Here is a 17,500-nt window from a genome sequence, read left to right on the forward strand (position 1 = left end):
AATGACCGATGTTAATGCTCCTTCATTTAGTTGGAAAAACTTTCAAACATTAACCAAGTATGAAAGTTTATCTAATATGAATCAGAAAAATATTTCATGTTTGCCTTGAAGCAAAAAGCCGAAAAAACTTATGATCTTCGTTAATTTAATTACAATAACAACAACAACATATTATTATTATTATTATTATTATTATTATTATTATTATTATTATTATTATTATTAGCTAAGCTATAAGCCTAGTTGGAAAAGCAAGATATTATAAGCCCAACGGCTCCAACAGGGAAAAATAGCCCAGTGAGGAAAGGAAACAAGGAAATAAATAAACGATATGAGAAATAAATGAACAACATTTTTTTTAAATAGCATTATCAAAACAGATATCTTTATATAAACTATAAAAAGACTTATGTCAGCCTGTTCAACATAAAAACATTTGCTGCAAGTTTGAACTTTGGAAGTTCTACCGATTCAAATACCTTTAAATGTTGTTTAAAACCTAGTTTCGTAGAATGTCCGGCCTGCGACTCTTAGAAGAATATTTTATTTCGGATAATGTCATTATGATTCATATTGTTAAGTTTCATGAGACGAAAATGTGTTTCTAGATTCTTTTAGATTTTTTTATATATATAATTTGCTTAGGATGGATATTTTGTGAAAATTCAATCTAATTGTTGTGATCAAGAAGCAAAAGAAATGTTCATAAATTCAAGATTATTTTAGTTCTTGATCCTGTCATGTTAACGTTTGTTACACAAATCATATTAAAATGTAACATAAATTTACATTTCCACAAATCCTATAATAGAATATAATGTAACACAATTTTTTGTCCCTAAAATTTATACTTCCAAAAATCCAATAAGACACACGAGCGAAAGATAATCGTGTATTTACAGGCACAATTTAAAGTCATATTTAAAAAAAAAAAAAAAAATTTCTTTGATAATGGGAGCAACGGTAAAATTATCAAAACATAAACGTACTTCACCCTAACATGAAGCATAAAAGTTTGAGGTTTTCCAATAGGAAGTTCTAATCTGGTACATCCAGCCCCCCGACCGTTTAGTATCATCACAAATCGATTTTGGATCGTGCTGAACCCTTTTCCCCCGTGTCAGAAGTTTGGGAAACTTTGCATACCAACTTCCATATTGGGGAGTGATGTATGGGAGGTGCTTCCCACACCCATAATTTTTGGGCTCATAACCGACGTAGATTTGGGTGCTTCGGAGTGTTTCCGTTTTTTTTCTATCAGTTTATGTTTTTAATCTTCATTTTAAAGGTTTAAAAACCTCTCATGAAAGGAAGAGGCAAGGGACAGTTACATTGCCCTATCAAGCAGGATAATGCACTAGAGACTTACCATATACACATATGATCAGTGCCATAGCCCCTCTCCACCCAAGCTTGGACGAAGGAGGGACAGGAAATGACTGCTGATGACTCAGCAGATAGACCTATAGGCTCTCCCCTCCATCATTAGCTCTCAAGGATGGTGAGGTTTCAGCGACCAAAGACACTAACGAGGTTGAGTGGGACTTGAACCCCAGTCAGGCGTTCATCAGTCAGGGACGATACCATATCGGCCACCACAACAGGTGCCTCTCGGAAGTATGTGATTGTAATTGTTGCCATTCTTATGCTTGAACTGTTGAATAATTTGAAGCTTTTTCACATGTTGGAAGCTTCCGCAATACTAGCAGTTTACACTCTTCCATTTACCCGTAACTTGCGCATACTCTCCCCTCTTGATTGACGAAGTTCCACCTTTCCAATAACTATTGCACACCATGTATATTTAAATCCTAGTATGAGGTCACGGAGTCAGCAGGGGGAGTTAGTGGTTTTAGGAGCATAGGGTGAGGAAATGAAAACTAAGCAGTGGAGCGAGAACATTATTTTTAATAAAGGATAAGGAATAATGGGTTGAAGTGATATTACAAGAAACCATGGACCGAAATTGTATATTTGGGAAGAAAATGTATAAGCAAACTTTGAAAACCTTAGTGTATCAGAATAAAATAAACAGTCTTCGGTGGAATTAGTGGATATTTTGAAGATTAGTTGAATGTAGAAATTAAAATATTGATAGAGTTGAATGATATGTTAATGGAAAGGTTTAGGGTAACTTTTAAGAGTTTTGAGAACTTTTAGCACGTAATTAAACTAAAGAATGGAAACGCAAATTAAATTGATGTAATTGTAATTCGGACGCTGCAGTATAGAGCTGAAAACGTAATTGACCGGGTAGCCATGACAATAAATCCGTATAAATGGGTAAATTAGAATCAAACTGGAGAAATAATTATTTATTAAGATAATCAAAGATTGTAGGTTAATAGTGATGTAGGTTAAGAAGAAGAGAATAAAGAAGAGACAATGAAAAGGTGAAATAAGGAATGTTCCAGGATGTGTGCAAAACATTGGTAACTAGAGGGGCACTAAGTAGAGCGTAGACCGCCGCGGTAGCCTATTTCTCGACCTTTTGCTCGACCTTGACATTGACCTATGAACTGAACATGTATTAATTGGCGTGAATTTTCATGCACTCAAATATGAATCAAGTTTGAAGTCTCTGTGACGACATTCAACTAATGGCTGATTACGTGAATTTGACATTTTGCTTGACCTTGTCCTTAACCTTCCAAAATTTAATAATTTCAAGCTTTTTACATAACACTTAATACCTGCAAGTTTCATTACTCTATGATTAAAAATGTGGTCAGGAAGTCGCTCACAAAGAAACAAACACACATAAGAACAAACACACAAACAGGGTCGAAAATATAAGCTCCTTCCAACTTCGTTGGCGGAGGTAAAGAAAAATTACCTTTCTGTTGAAGCCAAAGTGGAAGGCCTGATGTGAATTTTTAACCAAATCTCCTTTTATTTAGATAAAGTGTAGATGATGATTGTTAATTAAAAAAGAAGGTTAAAGCTTTTGAGATTAATTGTCAACGTAGTCTATGTTAGGTTGGAATCACTGATTAAGTAAGATCTGGAGATAATTCAGTAGAACTAGTAAAAATATATGTTCAGGTGAAAGAATATGTCAAGAGTATTTTAGGGAGAATATATAGTTAATAAGTTCTAGAATGGAGGATAAATATAAGGACTGGAAAGTGTTCGATAGGGAGAGTGTATAAGGAATTTAACGGGAAGTCGATGAGCATCTTCTGTATGTGAATGGAATGACTACTGTTGTGGAATTTCCACTGCACAGAGGGTTCATCCATGATCTTCCAAGTGAAAGGATGAATGTGACAGTTACTGTAGTTTTTTTGTGGAGCCATCCTTGTTAGGAGAAACGGCTGAATCACACACACACACACACACACACACACACACACATATATATATATATATATATATATATATATATATATATATATATACATATATGTATGTGTGTTTTAATATATAAATGCACAAGATTTTATAAGCGAAAAAACACATTTCAGACAAGGCAAATAACGTTTAATATACCAATTGTATCTTCCCCTTTGGAAAAAAAAAGTTATGATTCATAAAACTCAAAATAAAAAAAAAGTCGTAGGGTATGCTAACAAACTACCCCATAACTTTCATTCGCAGAAATAAAAAAAATATATATATTTCCCCGGCAAATTCGCGAATATAGAAAAAAATACAATTTTCTTCCGGGCAAAAAATATCACGTGAGGGGTCAAGAAACCATTCCCCTTAAATGTCTTTAGCAAACATATCTTTGCCATTTCTTCCCATTTAAATATGCAAATGGCGAAGCGAATGAGGGGAGCGAAGCTATTAAACAATTTAGCAGGGATAGACGCTTGTAAAGAGATCAAAAACGGGTTTTATTTCAGCGAGGGACATTTCTGAAAAGGATCCTATCTACCAATCGCGATGTTGGGGGAAAAAATATTATGGTTCGGAGTATGGAAAGTTAAACGAAAAGAGGGTCGTCGGTATTGAAGGCTTTTGGGTGAAAGTGATTCTTGTGGTATTATTACCAAACATGAATACATTTGCATAAGTAGTATGTACTTTGTAATTTTCAATTTTCTTCAAACGCGCACGTTTTTTTTTCTAAATAGTGAGATATATATTTAAAGGAAAAGTGAAGTGTATATATTTATATGAAAATCTATATATATATATATATATATATATATATATATATATATATAATATATATATATATATATAGTATATATATATATATATATTATATATATATATATATATATATATATATATATATATATATATATATAATATATATATATATATGTGTATGTGTATGTGTATGTGTATGTGTATGTATATGTATATGTATATGTATATGTATATGTATATGTATATGTATATGTATATGTATATGTATATGTATATGTATATGTATATGTATATGTATATGTATATGTATATGTATATGTATATGTATATGTATATGTATATGTATAAAGTGAAGTGGATTTTTTTATATAAAAAAATGCATATTTTTTTGGATAAAGAATGCAATGTGTATTTCGTATGAAAGTTATACGTATATATTTTATAGAAAGTGAAATGTATATTTTTTTTATATAAAGGAAAATTCTATTTATTCATGTATTTCTTTATTTATCCACTTTTAACACCAGATATTTTTCTTAGCAGTTTTTTATTGTTTTAATCCATAGTTCAATCATAAATTGTTAATTGATTTTTCTTTCAGGTATGTCTTATTGCAAATCTGCTTCGAGAGAAACATTGCTGCCATAAGCCGTTCGTTCAGCCTCAAGGTAATTCTAAAGCATTTAATTTTAGTTGTTAGTCTAGGCATTTTATTTCCGAGGTTAATATGCAGTAAGTGCCTGCTCAGCCAGGATTAGCGCGTGTTATACCATTGAATTATCCGAGTGTAATTGCTGGCTCTTGTAAGACGTAAGTGTTATGTGAGAATTCAATTTTCTTTTACTTTTTCTTATATTATAATTTGTGTTATTTAAATGCATTTCGATTTATGACCTTTGCGTAACTTTTGATAAAGTAATCTCACCTATATAATGAAGAGCAAGTGCTCTCTCTCTCTCTCTCTCTCTCTCTCTCTCTCTCTCTCTCTCTCTCTTTTTTATAGGGCACCAGCCACCCGTTGAGATATTACTGCTAGAGAGTTATGGGGTCCTTTGACTAGCCAGACAGCACTACATTGGATCCTTCTCTCTGGTTACGATTCACTCTCTTTGCCTACACATACACCGAATAGTCTGGCATATTCTTTACAGATTCTCATCTTTCCTCATACACCTGACAACATTAAGATTACCAAACAATTCTTCTTCACCAAAAGGGTTAACTACTGCACTGTAATTGTTCAGTGGCTACTTTCCTCTTGGTAAGGGTAAAAGAGACTCTCTAGCCATGGTAAGCAGCTCATCTAGGGGAAGGACACTCCAAAATCAAACCATTGTTCTTTAGTCTTGGGTAGTGCCATATAGCCTCTGTACCATGGTCTTCCACTATCTTGTGTTAGAGTTCTCTTGCTTGAGGGAACACTCGGACACACTATTCTATCTAATTTCTCTTCCTCATGTTTTGTTTAAGTTTTTATAGTTTACATAGGAGATACATATTTTAATATTATTCTTAAAATATTTATTTTTTCCTTGTTTCCTTTCCTTACTGGGCCATTTTCCCTGTTGTAGCCCCTGGGCTTATAACATTCTGCTTTTCCAACTAGGGTTGTAGCTTAGCAATTAAGAATAATATATATATATATATTTTATATATATATATATATATATATATGTATGTATACATATATATATGTGTGCGCCTATGTTTTTATATTTTCATTTTATATACATACATATATATATATATATACATACATATATTATATAGAATATATATATAATAATATATATATGTATACATATATATATATATATATATATATATCCATCCGGTCAGGTTAGCGGGAGAAGGAGTAGTGATACGCTGGTGAGTGGAATTGTAGTTAGGAAAGGGGAAGGGTGAATATGTGTGCGTGTGCATATATATCAAAATATTTAGCTCTCATATTTGACGGGTCATGTACACCCAGTTTGAAAAATAAAAACAACGGTTCGATATCGTTTCTCCGATGAAAAAACTAACACTTATTTGTCCAACTCTGATGTGTTGAAGGGAGAATGATAAGGATTTGTTAAGAACTGGTGAATTCTATTTTATCTAATTCTAAACTGTTCCTTAATTATTATTCTTTATGAGACTTTATTTTCAATTTCGAATTTGGGATTTATATATTTTTATTTTTCTGTACTTTTCTTTTCGTTGATATAATATATTGTAATGGTTTAGATGAATAGCTGCTTACGTTTTTTAATTCTACACAGTGATATATCACTGACAATTAAATATACGGGAAGTATAGTCCTTGTTCCAATTGTATAGATTAGTGGGAACCTCTAAATCTGTCCGGGGGGTGGTGGGAATAAAGAATGACCTTAACATGAGGTTTCCTGGTAGTTAGTTGACTAAGGTGAAAAAGGCAAGGGTATTCGAGACATGCTCCTCAAAGATTTGATTTGAACATCTTGTAGAGGATGAGGAGAGAAGGATAATTTTCATTAATTTATAGATATAAATTGCTTATAAGTAAGAAAAGATATTTAGATATTCTATTTAAATAGTATTAATATTGATTATAAAAGTATGGTATCATTAGATTCTCTCTCTCTCTCTCTCTCTCTCTCTCTCTCTCTCTCTCTCTTGATTTTCCATGGAAATAGTATTAATTATAATAAGTATTGATTTTATTAGATTCTCTCTCTCTCTCTCTCTCTCTCTCTCTCTCTCTCTCTCTCTCATTTTATGCAAGGAGCGTATGAAAACCGAAAAAAAGGAATTGTTTATGGCACTAAGAGACCCTACATAAAAAAAAAAAAAACCCGGGGGGCGCTGAAGTGATACTCGGATGTTTTCTCCATTAGGAGAATAAACAGGAAAAAAGAAGAGGGAAAAATGAAGGAAAAGTGTGAAAAAGCGAAAGAAAAAGTGAAGGAAAAAGTGGGAAAAAGCTCATCACAGTACACCAGCGAAGCAGGGGAACGACAATTTCACCCGCCATTTGCCACGCAATCATGGCAAATGCCTATTTAATTTGGCGCTTAGGGAAAAAGGAACCCTAATTTTTTTTCTCCCTAGTTTATTTTGCGCCGGAGGGTGAAACATGTGGCGAGAAAACTCTCAGACGAGGACAGTAAGGGTGTCGACTAAACGCCAACATGGAGTGCCAGACAGGAATAGTTTTTTATTCGTGTTTCAAAAAGAAATTTTGTCGCCGAAAATAAATATTACCATTTTTGCAGGAAGGACGTTTCTGATTGAATTCATATTCTGGGTTAGCAGTGTGGGCCCCCCCAACCCCCCCCCCCCCCTCTCTCATCTCTCTCTCTCTCTCTCTCTCTCGTAGGGAATTTATATCTGGATTCTCTCTCTCACTCCTCTCTCTCTCTCTCTCTCTCTCTCTCTCTCTCTCATATGTAATTTTTATCCAGATTTTCTCATGAAATTTATATCCAGAATTTTTTAATCTCACTCCCCTTTCTAATATGGAATTTCTCTCTCTCTCTCTCTCTCTCTCTCTCTCTCCCTCTCTCTCTCTCTCTCTCCTCTCCCCCCCCCCCTGTATCAACACCGTATTTTTTCTATTTCAAAGTAATAAGAATTAAATCCAATTTGAATCCATTTTCTGCCTTGAAGCATCTCCGATGACGTAAGAACTCTTTAACGATTTCCATAAAAAATTGCATAGATTATTCTTCCCAAGGTCTCATGCTTGAAGCCAATTAGCTGCATAAAAGTAATTACCTTTAGAAATGTCTAATTTATCAGTGATAAATAGCTTGATTAACTACCAATCTATTTCCCCATAAATAATTTCCCTAAATAGATATACGCATCAATAAATCCTTCTTAACGGACGAAAGTCATTGGGAGGGGGGAAGGGGTTTAATGATAGTCGCCATATTTCACGAAACCCCGTCTCGTTTATCATTCCCGCTCTACGGCAAACCCCAATACCCAGATCCATTGATGTTTTAATTTAGGTCATAAATCCCCTCGAAAAGAGACAGGTCGTATTGACGGCATTGATGACGGGGCAGAAAACTGATGAAATGTCTCATTATTGATCATCCAAAGGATACGGACGCGGAAACTTGCAACTTGGCGTGATGGAAATGAGAAACGGAAATTTCTTGTTCACTATTAGATAAAATTTAGTTTTCTGCCGTTCATATCACTCTTACTGTTGATGTAGAATTGTTCTTTGCGGGATCTCTCTCTCTCTCTCTCTCCTCTCTCTCTCTCTCTCTCTCTCTTAACTGCACTTGTCTTTTGCAATGTTATTCACCTACTGTGTTTCCTTGGATGGACTAAAAGTCTTTGACACCTCTAAAAATCTTGTAACACTCTCTCTCTCTCTCTCACTCTCTCTCTCTCTCTCTCTCTCCTCTCTCGTAACTGCACTTGTCTTTTGCAATGTTATTCACCTACTGTGTTTCCGTGGATGGACCAAAAGAATTTGACACCTCTAAAAAACTTGTAACACACACACTCTCTCTCTCTCTCTCTCTCTCTCTCTCTCTCTCTCTCTCTCTCTCTCCGTCGTAACTGCACTAGACTTTTTCAATTTCTCTAATTCGTTGTTAAATTAAGTGTTCATAGGAATATATTCATCTTCTGTTGCTTGTAAGAGCTTTTATTCTTAATGATAGATGTCTCTCGGCCTGTTGTTGATCAGAACCGTTCTTTCCAAAAGGTTTCCACATCTTGTTTTTCTTTATACTCGAAGATGGCATTACCTTGGAAAGAACAAGTTAATTGTAATACCTATTTTGTAATTATCCTCCGCGATATTCTCTCAATGTTTATGAAAAAGGAGCGTTCTTTACAATAGTTTCCTCCTTCTATTAGCCATTGGAACTGCTCCTTTCACTAGTTATGTTTCCTGCTTTCATTAACGGTTTATTTCTATGAAGATATATCTCCTACTATTAACAAAGAATTTTCCCACGGTATATATTTCCTATTATTGATATATGTTTTTTTTGGTAAGATTTTCTCTTTGTGTTGCTTATTTAGTTTTCTAGTAAACTCAGCAGTTTTTTTTTTCGAGACGTGTTCTTTGTGATAGTTTTTCTCCATCTGTTGTTGATAAGAGACGTTCATTTCAACATATATATTTCTGTCTTAAGCATTTATTACAAAGATTCAGTGTTATTCTTATGATGATAGATGTTCAATGCCGTTTCTTTATAGCAATATAATAAGTGAATAGTTTGCTCCATTTTGAGCAAATACAGCACGAGAATACAAAAAGTGTTTACCATGCAAAAACAAGTATTTTATTATACATGACATGCGTATGTGTGCATACCCTCTTGTATGTATTTTTAACAAGTCCGACTTTTCAAGCAGGAAAAAGCTCACTCTCACTTGAAGCCATAAATAGAACCGGTTACATCAGATGTCAGTAATATTAAGCTCACTTTTTTAAAATGATAACTGACTAAGGGGGATAATTATGTTATTTAATTAACTAATTAAATGTAATAATTAATTCATTTATGTTCATTGCCAAACGTTTTTCAGGATATTAACGATGGTCAGAGTAGCACGCGCACGAGTACACCATTTATATATATATATATATATATATATGTGTGTGTGTGTGTGTGTGATTTTTTATCATTTTATATTTCCATCTATCTATATATACATAAATGTATGTGTATGTTTGTTGTGTGTATATGTATATATATAAATATATATATATATATATATATATATATATAAATATATATATATATATATATATATATAAAGTATATATATGTATATATACATATATATATACATGATTTTTTATCTTTATATATCTATCTATCTATATATAAATATATGTGTATGTTTTTTGTACAAACACACACACACACATATATATATATATATATATATGTATATATATATATATATATATATATTTATATATGTATATATATATATATATATATATAAGTGTGTGTATGCTTTCCGTCTTGTAACTGTGATCCAAACAATTATGGCATGGTAGTTAATTGAAGTACGAGTTTACTTTTGAATTTAACAGGAATCTAAAGACAAATAATATGAAATGCAGAAATGACGGCTTATGACTCAGAAGCTCCAAATGTTTAATGTTATTTATTTAGATGAAACTAAAAGGAAGTTAATATTGAAAAGAAAACCAAAAATAAACTTACCAAAATCTAAGCAAACTTCGTCGCAAGAAATGTTATAGCAATTATAATTGATGAAAAAAAAAAAAATTGAAGACAGCAAGTCTATACCATGGAAACAAATTTCAATATTGAAATAAAATGAAAACCAGCAAAAGTGAAATTCACCCAAAGAAAAAGTAAAAATCGATGGAAACAAAATTCTCAATTCAGATAAAATGAAAAACACTTAAATCGAAATTCACCCAAAAAATAATAATTGAAGCGACATTGTCAGCTGGGAGCCAGAACGCAGATCGTCCTTGTTTCTCTTGAAGTCTGGAGGAGGAAACCTCTGCAGTAGGAAGTGGCTTTGGCGACACGCCCCTTTAATAATACATCGACAATACCTGGAGCAGTGCGAGGGCAGGCAGAGAGAATTTCATTCCAGCGGTGTGACACAGTCATTATCGCGCGAAAATAGAGGCGCGAAATCTTTTCCGCGTATTTTTTGCGGGAAGCAGAAAGGTTCACTGAAGACTCTGGTGTATGCGTATTAAAAGCATATCAGCATAGAGCATGGAAAGAAAATTGTCATGAGTTTCCATTTGCATATTTTCTGCTTTCGGAGTTGTCTTCAATATAGTTTGTGTTTTCTCTGTTTTGTTTGTCTGTCTATTTTGCTTCTCGTCTCTAACCTGCTCCCTCTCCACATTTGCATATTTCGGTACTCATAGTCATCATAGGAAACTCTCTCTCTCTCTCTCTCTCTCTCTCTCTCTCTCTCTCTCTCTCTCTCTCTGCATATTTCAAGATTCAAAATCACGCTGAAAATTGCATTCTCTCTCTCTCTCTCTCTCTCTCTCTCTCTCTCTCTCTCATATTTCAAGATTCCAAGTCATGCTAAAAAATTTATTCTCTCTCTCTCTCTCTCTCTCTCTCTCTCTCTCTCTCTCTCTCTCTGCATATTTCAAGATTCAAAGTCACACTGAAAATTGCATTCTCTCTCTCTCTCTCTCTCTCTCTCTCTCTCTCTCTCTCTCTTATATTTCAAGATTCCAAGTCATGCTAAAAATTTTATTATCTCTCTCTCTCTCTCTCTCTCTCTCTCTCTCTCTCTCTCTCTCCTTTTGCAGAGTACAGAGTAAATAGAATGGAAACATTTTCGAAATTTAGCATAATGGCTTTCACAATAACCAAGCAGAGTCAAGCACCTTTAAAGTATTTCTAGGGATTTTCTTGCATTTATCAGGCTAAAAATCATACCTATTTAATTTTTTGTTTGTGCTTTTTCAGTTGTTTAGGACGAAATTTATTCTAAATGTTATACCCTGCAATAAATAGGTTCGCAGGAATAGCACCTTGAAATGCATTTTGTGACTATAAAAATATCTTGATGTTTTGATGACTCTCTCCGTTGCCTATTTGCGACTGGTTTATATGTACGGTTGTAATTGTTCACGTTAAGTATTATCTCTTGATTTTTGCTCTCGTTCTCATCTTATATCAGTATATATATATATATATATATATATATGGAAATAGTATTAATCATAAAATTATGATTTTCTCTCTCTCTCTCTCTCCTCTCTCTCTCTCTCTCACTGTTTGTCTGTCTGTATAGTTATGTGTTCTCTGAACCTTCCTTCATATTATTGTTCTCTCTTTATACATATGAATTTATTTATACATACATACATACATATATATATATATATATATATATGTATATATATGTATATATATGTATATATATATATATATATATATATATAAATATATACAGCGTGATGAGCATGTACTATGAGTACCAAGTGATCATTCCAGTATTTCGATCAAAGTCCAACAAATAATGACTATGCGCACCAACAAAGTATAGGGCTAGTAACCAACCAGGCACTTTTATGGTCATAGAAAATGTACTCGGAGAGGTCGGCTCATCAGCAAGCGAAAATACCCATGACGTCACACTACGAGATGTCTCCCCTGACAGCACTGACTCTGACAGGTATAGGGAGTAACACGATGCAAGGATACCTTTCCAAAAATATTTCTTAAGGTATAGATATTTATATTTTTTGTACTTCAAGTACATATTTTCCGTATGGCAGACCATATATCAAAGTTTCAAAATAATCATAGCATTTTCGGAGACGGTGGCCAAGGTTTGACTTGACTAGAGGTAGACTTACTTGATCTCTGTCATGTTTATTAACTTCCAACAGCCATGCCTCCCAGTTTTTGCTGTGTTTGGATGCATAGTAATAACAAAAAGACCATTAATATGGGTATTTGATATTTTAGTTTCCTAAAGAAGATAAAACGAAGAACGTGTGTATGCTTGCAAATGCGTAGACGATGTTAACTGGAAGCATGGTCTAATTTGTTCAGTTTATTTAAAACCGGGGACTATAGTGATGACGCTGAAATTTACTTTTCAAATAAAGATAATTTGTGACCTTTCGTTATTGTGTAAAGAAAATTCTTTAGGACTAAGTTATTTGTATCCTTATTGTTTATTCATTTTTGTATAATTATTATTATTATTATTATTATTATTATTATTATTATTATTATTATTATTATTATTATTAACCAAGCTATAATCCTTATTGTAAATGCTTAATGTTAAAAGCCAAAGTAAGCTTCCAACAGTGAAAGAAACCCAGTGAAATCCTTCATTTCCCAACAAATCTTGGGCTGTCCTTTTGAGACCTCGCTTTATGGCTTATGCACATCTATCCTCATCCTTTTCAGATACCTGAAAAGATATTGTTGTATTTCAGATTTTATGAAATCTCAGCAACAATTCCTATACTTAAAGAACAAAAGACTGAATATTTTCATATATTTAATGGTTACTCAAGGGGGGCACTAAACCCAGAAAACATGAAAAACTTAATATTTACAATCTTTTAATATTAAAAAATAGTATGGAAAATCTATTTGAGCGCTTATAATAGATTGTAGAGTTGTTTAAAGAGACAATTGTAATCCTTTAAAGAGTGGGCGTGACGCTTTCGAATGTATGCACCTCGTAATAAAGATTTAATTTTTTTCTAGAATTGCTGGTTATGTCATTATGTCTTATATATCTGGTGGTTTCTGACAATTTTTTTGCTCTTCGTACAACCACTAATTGACCAAAGTCCACCATACAATAACCTATCACAGCCAGGGAAACTAGTAGCATCTCGATTCCCTTGAGAGACGGTTGTTTTAGTTTCGCTCCAGAAGTTATCTGTTATTTACGGTTTCTTTGGGCAGTTTTTGTGTCTTTTTGGCATATACTGTGCAGTGGTAAAATTTAATCATGGATTCCGGCAAGTTCAGACAGCCACAGGGAAGTTATGCATGGAACAAGAGAATTTACGAAAAAAAAAAACGTGATTAAAATGAATTTGTGATGCTATAAGAAAAGAAAGCAATAAATGAAGAGGCACAAACAAAAAAAAAATAAGGAAATTTCAGGAAGAAGAACGTACTATTGCTGAAGAGGGAAAGACTTCGGTCTCGGAATGGCACCACTTCCATAGTGTCATTTGTGTTTTGGGGAGGTGTGGGAAAGGGAAGGCACCCACTACTGGATTAAAAACAAACCCTCTCCAATGATTTGATGCTTTGAGGACACCTCAGCAGTGAAGCAATTTTTCCGGCAAAGGTGCAAAATTAAATCAAGACGAAAATTGCAGTGGTGCATAGGAGTAACCTCGTTGTAAGTTAGAGCCCATAATTAGTTGATATTTTTCAAAATGATTGATTAGCTGTCCGCAGTATCATTATATGTTGAAGAGTTTTATGCAGGAAAATTAAAAGTTTCATGAAATAAATAAGTATATCACAAGTATTTCCTAACTTTAAACGTCCGTAGCCAAAAAAACTATTTTTTTTTGTACTTATATTATTCATTAAAAAAATCAAGTTTGTCACATATTTAATTGAAACTTCTCATGGATGTTGATATTAATCGTAGATATATACAGTAATATATATTTTTTTTTGTGTGGGGGCGGGTGGCAAACAGAAAATTGACCGTGTCATTTGGAATCAGATTAAAAAATCCCAGCTTTCTGTGACATCATTCTGGGAAGCATCTTGTAAGCATAATTCATTTTATTTTGGGAAATAACAAAAAAGTACTGATATTTTTTTTTTATGTTTTAAGTACATTCATGGCAAATTTCGTGTCTCTAGCACAAATAATAAAGCTATTAGGATATTTCAGAACTTTTTTTTATACATTTTATATATGACGTCACAGCTGTTATTTCACTATATCACGTCGACACAATATTTGGAATCATATTTAACATGATCCACGAAAATTTAAAAATATCAAATCCTTTTTTGTTACCTATTGTTTTTTACCTAACTTTGGTTTGGCTCCCCCTTAAAGACAACGGCAGAGACCTTCCATTGATAGTCCGAGTATATTTAAAGGACCTTGGGTAAACGGTAAAGAGACTAACTTAAGTAAGGCTGGTTCTTAGTTCGAGTTATTTTTGCTCTTTGCTTTTGATCCATTCTCTGTGTCTTGGTATTATACAACGCTGTCTAAATTCTTCTCTCTTTAACTTGTAGAGAGAGAGAGAGAGGAGAGAGGAGAGAGAGAGAGAGAGAGAGAGAGTTCTGGAAAACATGACGTTTAAGAAAATGAAATTTCTGCTTTTAAAGAGAATAATTATGATTGTAAGAGATGAGAACAGGTCATATACTCCAATAATCTATTTTTTTTTTTTTTTTTCATCTTTAAGGGATTTACAATTTAATTCATAGAAACTTATTTTTCCGTTGGGCATTTAGCAGTCGGAAATTAGCAAATAATTAATAGTCCAGTAACGTCATCCCAAACATTTATCAAATGATATCTTGCAACAAACCGTAGGAAGCTTATATTTTCTTGGGGGGGGGGATGGGTGGTTTGAAACCGAACATTATTGTCATGAATATTACCTGGTAAATACTGATTTCCATTTGTTTAAGAGTCCTTCGGTTAACTATGTAATGAAGGCGGACTCAATTCTAGGATATTGGTTTATTTAAAGGAAAGCAATGCGCTCGGGAAAAGAAGCCTGGTGTATTCAGATACGATATATCTGGGTCTCGTTACCTATGCAAACATTGCGTTAATTAATAGCCGAGTCTGGTCGAGTCAATGGTTCTTTGAGTTGATTGATAGAGCAGAAATAGATAGTCTATTAGATAGGTTGAAAGGCATTCTTTTATCAGGTAGAAGGGATTTCATGTTTTGATAAAGAACTATTGATGGTATCTTTATAGTTATATGTTATTAGGAAATAGTTAATTACTGTACAGCATTATTATTATTAGCTAAGCTACAACCCTAGTTGAAAAATTAGGATGCTATAAGCCCAAGGGCTCCAGCAATGAAAAATAGCCCAGTGAGGATAGGAAATGAGGAAATAGATAAACTATATAGAAATTATTAACAATTAAAATAAAATGTTTTAAGAACAATAACAATATTAAAAGTTCTTTCAAATATAAACTATATACTGTATCTTCTTGATGTATATTAAAATATTTAATTTATCTGAGAGAAGAGAGTTCTTTTATCAGTTAGAAGGGGTGCCATGTTTTGATAAAGAAGTATTACTGATATCTTCATAGGTATATTATATTTTGAGGAAGTAGATAATTACTGAACAGATTAAAAAAAAATATCCAATAAAGGATTTTTATCAGATTGAAGGGATGTCATGTTTCAAGAGGGACGTATTACCGATATCTTCACAGGTATATTAATTGCATGCAGATATATTATTGGGTAGTAAATAATTATATATATTCCTGATAGTGGTTAGAAAATATTAATTTATATTAATATATTATATATATATTTATGTTTATATATGTATAAATATATATATATATATATATATATATATATATATATATATATATATATATATATGTATGTATATAATATATATATATATATATATATATATATATATATATATATATATATATATATATTTATATATATATATATATATATATATATATATATATATATATATGTATATTAATATATATATATGTATATTATATATATATATGTATATATATACACATACATACATACATGGATATATACAGTATATACAGTATATATGTATGTGTGTATGTGTATATATATGTATATATATATGTATCTATATATATATATGTATGTATGTATGTATATATACACACATACATATATACATACATGCATATATATAGTATATATGTATATGTGTGTGTACTGTATATGTATATATATATATATATATATATATATATATTATTATATATATATATATATATATATATATGTGTGTGTGTGTGAATGTGTATGTATGTATATATATATCGACTTAATAACATGGAAATCCTATTTGGAAGTAATTTAACGTGTGCAAAAAAAAAAAAAAAATATCTCCCATTGAGGATGGTTACATGCGCCAATTTTTATCAAATAGGCTTACACTATGCGCGCGCGCACACACACACACACACACACACACACACATATATATATATATATATATATATATATATATATATATATATATATATATATATATATATATACAGTCTTGAATATTTGTTCCTGTAGGCAGATAAATCCTTCAACAATTTTTCATCAAATTGAATGGATTTTGTACAGAATTGTCAGGTTCGAATTAGAAAATAGTTGATTGGATGAAATAGTTTTATTGGATAGAAAATGTATCTATATTTTCATACAGATCGACTCGTTAAAATTGTTTTATCAGCTAGAAAGTACCAATCGTTTGATATTTTGTTCTCTAATATAAAATTATTATATGCAAAAATTGGCATGATACACATACAAAGGTGGAATTAACTATTAATGCGTGGAATCTGATAGTTATCCACCCACGTGCCAAGTGCTATATATGTGAAATATATAATCAAAGGAACTAAGTAAAACATTAAACATTATTATTATTATTATTATTATTATTATTATTATTATTATTATTATTGTTAATATTGTTATCATTATTATTATTATTATTATTGTTGATGATGTTGCTGTTGTTATTATTATTGTTATTATTATTATTTTTATCATTATTAATATTGTTTATGTTGTTTTTATTATTATTATTATTGTTATTATTATTATTATTATTATTATTATTATTATTATTATCATCTTATGCTTATACGTAATTTATGTAATAATAACAGAATCGAAGTTTGATAAAAACGTTAATTTAAGTACGTCA

The 17,500-nt window shown here is 31.9% G+C and overlaps 1 long non-coding RNA gene across 1 annotated transcript in view; it reads left to right on the forward strand.

The window, feature by feature from the left end:
* The window catches only part of LOC137658192 (uncharacterized), a 386,472-nt gene that overhangs the window by 152,531 nt on the left and 216,441 nt on the right, over positions 1-17,500 (forward strand). The window contains exon 3 of the long non-coding RNA XR_011047278.1: positions 4,706-4,772. This is a non-coding gene — a long non-coding RNA (uncharacterized lncRNA). The remainder of the gene's footprint in view (positions 1-4,705; positions 4,773-17,500) is intronic.

This window comes from Palaemon carinicauda, chromosome 19, assembly GCF_036898095.1.
Source record: "Palaemon carinicauda isolate YSFRI2023 chromosome 19, ASM3689809v2, whole genome shotgun sequence".
NCBI classification, from domain to species: domain Eukaryota; kingdom Metazoa; phylum Arthropoda; class Malacostraca; order Decapoda; family Palaemonidae; genus Palaemon; species Palaemon carinicauda.